An 11,663-nucleotide genomic window follows, 5' to 3' on the forward strand; every position below is an offset into this window, starting at 1 on the left:
AACGACAATCAAGCATGTGTTTATAGTCACATCACTGACTTGGGGCTCAAGATCGCTGAGGAGCTGTGAAGAATGCACCTCTGGGCTTCCCTGGTGGCGCAGTGGTTGAGAGTCCGCCTGCCGATGCAGGGGACGCGGGTTCGTGCCCCGGTCCGGGGGGATCCCACATGCCGCGGAGCGGCTGGGCCCGTGAGCCATGGCCGCTGAGCCTGCGCGTCCGGAGCCTGTGCTCCGCAACGGGAGGGGCCGCAGCGGTGAGAGGCCCACGTACCGCAAAAAAAAAAAAAAAAAAAAAAAAAAAAAAAAAGAATGCACCTCAATGTACTTCTACTGCAGGACAGGGCGGCTGGGCTATTTATCCAACGGCTGCTGTCCTTTATCGTTGATATTTGCTCTGGGGTTTAAATCCCAGCACGTTTGAACTCTCCTGTGTGCAGGCTAAGCAAATACCCATGGCGCCAGGCAAAGGTCTCAGGCCAAGGGGCGGAGAGACAGACATTTGGGCTGGGAAGCTGTCAGTGTGCAAGGCCACTGTCCTGTAGCTGCGGGGCCAGATGAGTGCCAAGGAGACATGGTGGGACATTGCCTGTTACAGTCCCCCAGTCCTGGCTTTGCTCAGAGTACCCCTGCCCCACACTGAGCAGCTCTGATACTGATGGCTCAAGGTAGTTGAAGGCCATGGTCTCTAAGTGGACTTATAAATGGGAAGATGAGTGAAATGAATTACAGTCCCCATAGCTTCAGCCTTTGCTGAGGCTTTAATTGATATTTTGTAACAGCAGCTGTTCCCTTCTGTGATGATCAAGGTCAATTAACACCAGTACAACAACTGATTATTGGCCTGTTGGTCCACCTACATGAGGAACCCAAAATAACCCTTGGCAGTAGCTTTAGGTTCAGTGTAACACTTATGTCCCCTGGTTGAAGCACAACCCCACAAAGACGTAAACCTCGAATTCTGCCGATCCTAAAATTCCTATTACAGGGGGCATAAGTTCCCTCAAATTAAACACTGGGAGTGAAGGTACAAGGGCCTGACCCCAGCTCTGAAAGGTCTGTGAGCTGCTACCTTAGCTGAGACTATAAAAGGCCGTTTTAAAGAAGACACATTCAGAGGCTGGAGAAAGCTCAAAGTAATCCTCCCCCAGGTTTCATCAAACTCCCTTGGACGTAATTCTTTCTACTTCCCCTCCTCCTCCATAGCAACCTGACTCCTATTTTATCCCCACACCCACCTGGGTGCAGAACTAAACAGTTTTTAACGTTTCTACAAAGCCTTGAAGAGCATCAAGAATTTCATTGATGTTCATGACCTTCCCTGATGATTCGGGGGAGAGCTGGGGATGTGGTCACAGCGAAGAGCATTCAGTCATCTTAACCATTTATCCTTCCCTATCCTCTCCCTTTTGGATTCTCCCAAAAGATCCAAATTCTTCTTTCATATTATCCAGAATTGTATCCCCCTTTCCGTGAAGCCCTGACACGAGCTAGCAGCCAAGCCCTGGACCATGTTGGCTCACCACATCACTCTTACTCCATCTCATTGCTTATCTATGAAGCAAAACAGCACAGTGATTGTGATGTCAGACATCTTTGCTCATTATTTGCTGTGTGTCATTCAACAAATATTTAACATCTTTAAGACTCAGTTTATTTATCTGTAAGTTGGGGATGATTATAATGTTTGTGGTGATTAATTGAAAGAATATATGAAAAGAGTCCAGGGCTTCCCTGGTGGCACAGTGGTTAAGAATCCACCTGCCAGTGCAGGGGACACGGGTTCGAGCCCTGGTCTGGGAAAATCCCACATGCTGCAGAGCAACTAAGCCTGTGCGCCACAACTACTGAGCCTGTGTTCTACAGCCCACGAGCCACAACTACTGAAGCTTGCATGCTTAGACCCCATGCTCCACAATGAGCAGCCCGTGCACTGCAGCCAAGTGTAGCCCTTGCTCGGCGCAACTGGAGAAAGTCCACGTGCAGCAACAAAGACCCAACTCAGCCATAAATAAATAAACAAACAAACAAACAAATAAATGAGCCAGCACAGTGTCTGACACATACCAAGTGTTCAAGAAATTAGAGCTCCTGCTCTTTGTAGATAGTGTAGATGTTTTGAAAATTTTTCTAGCATTGTTTTCTCCCATAAACCTTGTTTTACTGGGGCTTTTCCTTGGGTTGAGGATAGGAATCAAGGAGGGGTAGAAATCGCAGAGAAATAAAGAGGGCTGTGTATAGCATTCACCTCTTCACAGAGAGGATATAAAACACCAAAATAAAGAGATGACTGGTGAGCTCTGAATCTCAGAGCTGACTTTCTTGAGTCTCCTGAGTTGTGAAATCAGCCTAACTGGAAGAAAAAAGGAATTTCTATATTCTAAGAATTCCCCTTACATATCAAGAGCAAAGCAGGGAGGTCTCATTACAAAGTTCTACTTTAAGCCTTAGACAGAGAGAACTTAGTATGCGATTTATGTTAAGTTCCCACTAAACAGAACAAGAAAGCCTTTTGCTAGAAAAGAGGAATTATGGGTGGAAGTAGAGGGTAGACAGAGGCAAGCGGTCAGGTTTAAAAGTCCTACTTACCCTCTTAGGATAAAGATCTGGGTTGAGAAGAGGCATCAGGAGGGATAGAAATTACAGAGAAGTAGAGAGGGAAGCTCAGAGTGAGGATCTGTGTGTGTGTGGGGGGGGGGCGGTATTTATCACGTGCCTCACTTTCCACTGAAAACTTCAGAAGGAAGCCATCTCTCTTAGCTTGCCAGGTGGCATGGAAGGGACCCAAATCCTCTCCACCACACCCCACAAGGGTACCAGGCAGTGCTGACCGCCCAACAAGGTAGACAATGTTTTTTCTTGTCCCCGTTTTACGGATGAAGGAATCAAGGCATACAGAAGTTAAGTAACTTGCCTAGAATCACAGAGCTAGTAAGTGGCAGGGTTAGGACTCAACCTCAGGCTGTCCCATGCTTTCAGCCTCTCTACCACATTGCCATTTAAGGGTACAGGTATTTACAGCACAAGCTAAGGACAAGGAGGGCCATGTCAGCAGCAACTGATGGCTAAGGTCCCTGAGAAACTGCACCCAAGCCTTGCTAGAACCAAGGAAACAGACGACCACTCCAAGGATGGGCCTTTGTTAAGGGAGAGAGAAGCAAATGGGGATCAATTAGGGAGATTATGATTCAGCAATTATGAAGACCACTCCTCCCCACAAGCAGGTAAATGCTCCCTGCACCCTGTTGTCTTCCTGGGAAGGGGGAGATGGATGGGAGACCCTTGAGGAAAGGATGAAACAAAGAAGTGTGAACTTTGGATAACTAAGTATTTGCCTGTAGAGGATTAAGTTCCCCTCAGAGAGACTATTAAACTAGAACAGGCTACTTTACCTTTCATTGTCAAGTTTAATTTCACCTTCCCTCACTCTCCTGCCATTACCAAAATGCAAGCTGAGATCAGTTATGGAAAGTACAAGAGCTACATCTGTTTGTGAGGCACGCTTGCCTCACTCACACACAGTGTGTAAATTGATTTTTCTGCATTACGTATCTGTTGCACGTGGTAATCTGGCAACTCCCCAAGGGCGCTGTGCATGTCTTGTTTTTTATTTCGTGGTGCATACAGGTGCAGGTCTGGTGCATACAGGTGTTCATTAGTGCCTCCTGAACAAATGCATGAATGAATCCCTTAGAGCATTTGCCTCTGTGGTCCCACAAAAAGTCACTTTAATCAACTACTGCGTCATTTGTCATCCTTGTGGATTGTCTTCATTCACTAAAGAACTGTTTTTTGGTTACCCAGCAACAGCTATAGCAGGGAATTCCTTGAGAAGCCATGGTTGTTAATTTTTCTGTTGCCTGCATTAACAGGGGTGTCTCAGTAAATTACTCCCTAATGTTGGGGACTTAGGTTTTTATACAATACCTTTGCTACTATCAATACATGCTCTAATGAATATTTTTGTGCATTTGCATTTATCCACTAGATTTCTTTCTTTGAGAATAGGTTCTTGGGGGTGGAACTGGTAGGTTATATTTTAACGAGAGCTAGTGTGGTGCTGTAAAAAAGCACAGACTTTGTTATCAAACGCAGGTAAGTCTTGAACATCGCAGGGTAGATGGTGGTTAGGGGCACCCACCCTCCTCAGTCAAAAATCTGTGTATAATTTATACTCAGCCCTTTGTAACCACGTTCCTCTGTATCTAGATTCAACCAATGTCAGATTGTGTAGTACTGTAGTGTTTACTATTGAAACAAGTCCCCCTATAAGTGGACCCACACAGTTCAAATCCCTGTTGTTGAAGGGTCCTACCTTTTTCACTGGTTACTGGCATGGCCCAAGCAATGGGTTTGACTTCACCGACTTTCAGTTTACTTACACACAAAAGGGAAAAATACATCACTCTCACAGGTTTGCTAAAATGATAAAATGAGGTATTCCAGTACCTGCCATAAAATAAATGCTTGATAAGTGCTTCCCTTCATCCTATAGTTTTGAAATATACTGCCTTATCACTTCTAAGGTCTTCATGGTGCTAGCAATTCTAGGTGTCATTAAAATTTCCTCTTTGTCATACAGTCATTAAAAAGCATATATATATACACACACATGCACACGTGTATGTTTGTATAAAATAATTAGTATGTAATGTTTAAAAATTTTCTATAAATGAATTAGAAAAAGAAAATACATAAGAAAAATAGGCAAAGAACATGAATAGGTAATTGAGAATGTGAATGGCAGAAACATAGAAAAGATAGTTAACTTCATTAATTTTTAGATAAATGATAACTAAACAATGATATGCTATTTCACGCCCACTAGACTGTCAAAATCAGAAATCTTAAGTTGAAAATACTTAACTTACTCGAGAGGGTTACTTACACTGCTCAGATCCAGTAATTTCACTTCTGGGTATTTACCTCAAGGAAATAACGCTAATTCAAAGACATATGCACACCAATGTTCACTGCAGCATTATTTACAATACCCAAGATATGGAAGCAATATAAATGTCAAATGGATGAAGAAGGTGTGGTATATATACACAGTGGAATATTACTCAACCATAAAAAAGAAATCTTACCAATTATAACAACATGGATGGATCTAGAGAGTATTATACTAAGTGAAATAAGTCAGACAGAGAAAGACAAATACTGTATGATCTCACTATATGTGGAATCTAAAACACAAAACAAATAAACGAAACAAAACCAGACTCATAGATACAGAGAATAAATGGATGGTTACAGGGAGGGGAAGAGGAGGGGTTGAAATAGGTGAAGGGGATTAAAATCTACAAACTTCCATTTATAAAATAAATAAGCCACAGGCATGTAATATAAAGCATAGGGAATATGGTCAATAATATTGTAATAACTTTGTAAGTAGACAGATGATTGCTACACATCCTAGTGATCATTTCATAATGCATGCAAATGTCAAATCACTATGTGGTACATCTGAAACTAACCTAATATTGTATGTCAACTATATTTTAATTTTAGAAAGATGAAAATAAATACATAACAGTTTATGTTTTCCACAGTAGTCAGAAAATTTAATCTTTCTGATTAAATTCATGTAATTATTCAGCTTAGTAAGGATGGACAAAATATGCTTAGGGTTCCAAGAAATACCTTCCCTGAGAGACTACACTATAGCATTGCGGTGCTCAACTGGTATGCTGAGGCGCATTGATGGACCACAATTCTGTCATTGGCTTGCAACCAAATTTTGATTAATGTGTAAGTTGCTGTGTGTGTGTGGTTTTTTTTTTTTTTTTGCTATAATTAATGACATTGGACATACCAAAGAGGTAAAGGAATAACAACGCACTTTACATCAGAGAAAGATCTCATTTGCTAAAACATGTGTGAGCTTTAAACCTAAGTTTTGAAGGGAGACTTGCTGAGGCAGTGAGCACTTTCAACAAGGGTGCCAAGACCACTCCAACAAATGGTACAGAGAAAACTGGATATTCACAGGCAGAAGAATGAAATTGATCCCTTAGCTTATACCATATACAAAAATTAATACAAACTAGATTAAAAATCTAAATGTAAGACCTAAAACTACACAGCTCCTAGAAGAAAACATAGAGGAAAAGCTTCATGACATTGGATTTGGCAATGATTTCTGGATATGACCCCAAAAGCAAAGGCAAGAAAAACAAATATAGATAAACGGGACTACATCAAACTTCAAAACTTCTGTGCAGGCCTTCCCTGGTGACGCAGTGGTTGAGAATCTGCCTGCTAATGCAGGGGACAAGGGTTCGAGCCCTGATCTGGGAGGATGCCACATGCCGCGGAGCAACTAGGCCCATGAGCCACAACTACTGAGCCTGCGCGTCTGGAGCCTGTGCTCCGCAACAAGAGGGGTCGCGATAGTGAGAGGCCTGTGCACCACGATGAAGAATGGCCCCGCTTGCCACAACTAGAGAAAGCCCTCGCACAGAAACGAAGACCCAACACAGCATAAATAAATAAATAAGTAAATAAACTCCTACCCCCAACATCTTCTTTAAAAAACACACAAAAAAACCCCCTAAAAAACACAAAAAACCCACAAACTTCTGTGCATCAAAGGTCATAGTCAAAAGAGTGAAAAGGCAACCCACAGAATGGTAGAAAATATTTGCAAACCATATATCTGATAAGGTGTTAATATCCAGAATATATAAACAGCTACAAATCAACAAAAAAGCCAAATAAATCAGTTAAAAAATTGACAAAGGACTTGATAGACATTTCTCCTAAGATGATAGGTAAATGACCAAAAAAGCTTGTTAAAAGATGCTCAACATCACTTACCATTAAGGAAATGCAAGTCAAACCACAATGAAATGTCATCTCAATGGATAAAGAAGATGTGGCACCTATATACAATGGAATATTACCCAGCCATAAAAAGAAATGAAATTGAGTTATTTGTAGTGAGGTAGATGGACGTAGAGACTGTCATACAGAGTGAAGTAAGTCAGAAAGAGAAAAACAAATACCGTATGCTAACACATATATATGGAATCTAAAAAAAAAAAAAGGTTCTGAAGAACCTAGGGGCAGGACAGGAATAAAGATGCAGATGTAGAGAATGGACTTGAGGACACGGGGAGGGGGAAGGGTAAGCTGAGAAGAAGTGAGAGAGTGGCATGGACTTATATACACTATCAAATGTAAAATAGAAAGCTAGTGGGAAGCAGCCACATAGCACAGGGAGATCAGCTTGGTGCTTTGTGACCACCTAGAAGGGTGGGATAGGGAGGGTGGGAAGGAGACGCAAGAGGGAGGAGATATGGGGATATGTGTATGCGTATAGCTGATTCACTTTGTTATACAGCAGCAACTAACACAACAATGTAAAGCAATTATACTCGAATAAAGATGTTAAAAAAAAAAGAAATGTCATCTCATACCCATTAGGATGGCAACTATCAAAAAAATGGAACATGGCAAGTGTTGACAAGGATGTAGAGAAATTGGGACTCTTTTGCATTGTTGGTGGGAATTTAAAATAGTGTAGCCACTAAGGAAAACAGTTCTTCTGAAAGTTCAAAATAGAATTACATACAGTTTAGCGATTCCACTTATGGGTATATACCGAAAAGAATTAAAAGCAGGATTTTGGAGAGATATTCACATTTCCACATTAATTGCAGCATTATTCACAATAGCCAAGAGCTGGAAGCAATTCTAGTGTCCATCAACAGATGACTAGATAAACAAAACATAATACATACACCCACTAGAATATTATTCAGCCTTAAAAAGGAAGGAAATCCTGTCATATGTTACAACAGGGAAGAATCTTAAAGACATCATGCTAAGTGAAATAAGCCATTTAAATAAAGACAAATACTGTACAATTCCACTTGTATGAGGCATCTAATGTAGTCAAATTCATAGAAACAGAAAATAGAATGGGGGTTGCCAGGGGATGGGAGGATGGGAAAATGGGGAGTTATTTAATGAGTATAGAGTTTTAGTTTTGCAAGGTGAAAAATTTTTGGAGATCTGTTGCACAACAATGTGAATATATGAACACTATTGAACTGTATACTTAAAAATCATTAAGACGGCAATTTTTCATTATGTATTTTACAACAACTTTAAAAAGATTTAAAGAAGTGTGCTATATTCCCCAAAGTTTGGAAATCGGTGATGTGAAACACTAAGTGGTATGATTCTCACTTCATACAACACCACTTGCAGCTCTGCTGTTCTGGGCAAAGAAACTCAACATACCTTGGCCTCAGTTATTTCTTCTGTAAGATGGGGTTATTTATCTCTGTAGGTTATGCAACTTTACTTAATAAGGAGAAAAAATGTCAAACCTCTTAATTGGTTTGTTTCCTTGAAAGAAGCATTTCCTGATAGGGAGGTAGAGTTGGGCCATACTAATTTTGTTCTGTATCCTGAAATTTGCTCTCCCCCTCAAGCTTCAAATTACCACAGACCTTGCCTCTAAAGGAGTCCTTCCTCTCTGATCCATCAGGGTAATGTGGACCTATGACTCTTCCCTCAAGTCTGGGAAGCATTGGTGAGACAGGCTGGAACATTCAAATAAGGCTTTACCTACACTAGGAGATAACACATGGAAAATAAACACAGATGGGCCTATGGCCTACATAACCTGGTTTATAAAACAAACCTACCTCTGGTTTGAAAACATGCCCTTTCTTGTGGAATGAGGAGGAAAGACTCTAGGATTATACCTTTGCTTTTAAGCTCCCAGTCTGAGTACATATGGCGCTGATGCCATCTTATTACCCAAGCTCTTAGGAATTCAGTCCTTGATTTTTGATCCAATTAAGAGATGTCCACTGTAGGGTTAACTTCATGATGGAGGCTGGAGGGATGATGCAGAAACACTGTTCTAGAAACCTCTTTTTCTGAATTAAAGTAATCCGAACCAAATATCTTAACAGATATCAGAAACTGGATTAATGAAACACATATTATCACTAAAATTCAATAATCAAATAAACTAATAAAATTCATTTCTTTATTTAGTATCTCCCCATGGAGTAAGGGAAATCACATTTTGGTCCAGTGTTTTTCTGAAGGTATTGAGCACTGCCTGTGTCTCCTGAGTCTGATGTGAGACCAACATCACCAATGAGGAAATAGTAGAACAGACAAAGAAGAGGAAATTCTGCACTTGACATTTGCTCGTCTGGGATGTATTCCACCTTGCCATTCCCCACAAAATTTCTGGCTTCTGAGGGAAAGCAGTGAATGGGGGAGCAGTATATTATGATGCCTCTGAGAACGTTTAAGCTACTTTCATCTTGCTTTCTTATTTATGGCACGTGTCAAATTTATCAGTCCCTTACCTGTTGGGATAACCAGGAAGGCGATGGCTCTGAGGCTCTGGTCAGTGTGCGGAGTTTCTCCTAGGTGGTACTCTTCTGTTTCATTTTGAGAGAAAATATAGGTAGGAAGTAAAAAAGTCAATTTTACAATCTTAAACTCTCATTAATACATGCTCCATGATAGTTGTTCATCTTTTATAAACATTAATCCTTGGAAAAATTAAATTTTGATAGTAGGTCTAGAACTAATGGAAAATAACTGCAGCACAGAGGGCTTTCTGGAATGTATTATTTTTACAATAGAGCTCTGGTCTATGCTGATCATGGAAATGAGCTAGAAAACTTCAAAATAATTTCCCAGGTACCTGCCTCCCTGACCTGGGACAGGGAGGGGGGTGAATACTTTTTTTCCATCTTGTAACAAACATTTATTTGGCAAACTATTTTATAGAAATAGACCCTAAAATCAAAACCTGGGTGGGGCTTAGGAGTTATTTTTAATTTCTTTAGTTCTTCAGGCGACTCTGAAGTATGGTAATTAACTACTGGTCTAAACTAAACGGGAGACTGACCCTTCCCTCTCAATTCCTGAATACATCATTCTTAGTTTCAGCTTCCTGTCCAAGGCCCTCTTCTCTACCTGAAGATTGACACCAAATGAGCTTCTTAGAGCAAAAATAGTATGAGTTACACTATTTGTGATAAGCTTCTAAAACCAGCTTCAAAGATAATGACTAACATGATGCTCAGAAAGAAGACCCAAAGTGCTTCTGGCAAAATACCTTTGTCAAATGACATGAGGGACATTGCACAAAGGAAATGGCTTTCGACATGGAAGAACAATTAGTACTGGGCATTTGTGGGCAGATATTTTGCTGTAAGGTTAGGGAAAATACTAATAGAATCTGTATGGAGCAGTTCTTACTAATGTGTGATTGATGTATGGAGAATTGCTTAATGGTGTTTTGGCCAGCATCTGACTACAAATCTCTACTGTTTTAATTTAGTTGCTATTTTTTTTTAACATCTTTATTGGGGTATAATTGCTTTACAATGGTGTGTCAGTTTCTGCTCTATAACAAAGTGAATCAGTCATACACAAACATATGTTCCCATATGTCTTCCCTCTTGTGTCTCCCTCCCTCCCACCCTCCCTATCCCACCCCTCCAGGCTGTCACAAAGCACCGAGCCAATATCCCTGTGCCATGCGGCTGCTTCCCACTAGCTATCTACCTTACTACATTTGTTAGTGTGTATATGTCCATGACTCTCTCTCGCCCTGTCACAGCTCACCCTTCCCCCTCCCCATAACCTCAAGTCCGTTCTCTAGGAGGTCTGCGTCTTTATTCCTGCCTTACCCCTAGGTAATTTAGTTGCTATTATTCTGTGAGCTCTGCCTCGGTGCCTACTGAGCTCAGTGACTTGGGCACAGGAGGGCTCTGGCCCCCGTAGCAGAAAGAAGGAATAGCTCTGAATGCCAACCTGGTGCACGGCTGGTGCTTCTCAGGATGCTTCTTGATGGTGATTCAGTGATGGAAAAATGCTACAAGCTTTGCCCCAGCCAGTCACCTCAACTGAATGGAGTCATGTTTTGTTGGGGGTTAGGGTCTAAACTCAACATTTGAAGGAAAAGCCCAGATAATCAAATTACCCTCGAAAATTCTATCCTCACACTGAAACCCCAAAGCAAGTTATTTTGGTTTCCGCTTGTGTTTTAACTATGGTCTCCATCTCCCCATGGGAGTGAGGTCAGCATCAGATTTAAATGGAGAGAACTACAGAGTTGATAAAAGGATAGTTTTGTTCCTCTGATTTCTTTTTTGTTCTGTTTTTTCCCCCCAGTTCAGATAGTTTAACTCATGTTGGTTTTCTATGCCATTCACATATCATTCTTCCATTTCTCTCAGTTTTTGTTTTTTTTTTTTGGAGTAACATAACATTTTGGTACATAGGTCTTGGAGTCAGGCTTCCTGAGTTCAAATCCAGGTCCTACAATTTATTAACGACACCCCTGGGCAAATTACTTAACCTGGGCGAGCCTCAGTGTCCTGTGTGTCAAAGGGGGGTACTAAGTGTGCATACATCGTAAGGTTGTGAGGATTAAACCAGTCAACACGTGGAAGACCTAAGGACAGTCCCTGCTAAGAGTAAGGGCTGAAAGGGCAAAGTTATTAATATTTAGTGGTGACTGTGGGGGGATTGGTTGACAAGGCAGTGTTCGATCTTGAGAGACCCACCACAGAGCTGTGAGGATCCCAGGTGCTTTATGAACATAGGTGTTCTCTTCAGGTGAGACAGTGCAAATATTCTTATATGACTCCAGTGATTAATTTTTGAATATT

The sequence above is a fragment of the Delphinus delphis genome, chromosome 14, assembly GCF_949987515.2.
Source record: "Delphinus delphis chromosome 14, mDelDel1.2, whole genome shotgun sequence".
Lineage (NCBI taxonomy): Eukaryota > Metazoa > Chordata > Mammalia > Artiodactyla > Delphinidae > Delphinus > Delphinus delphis.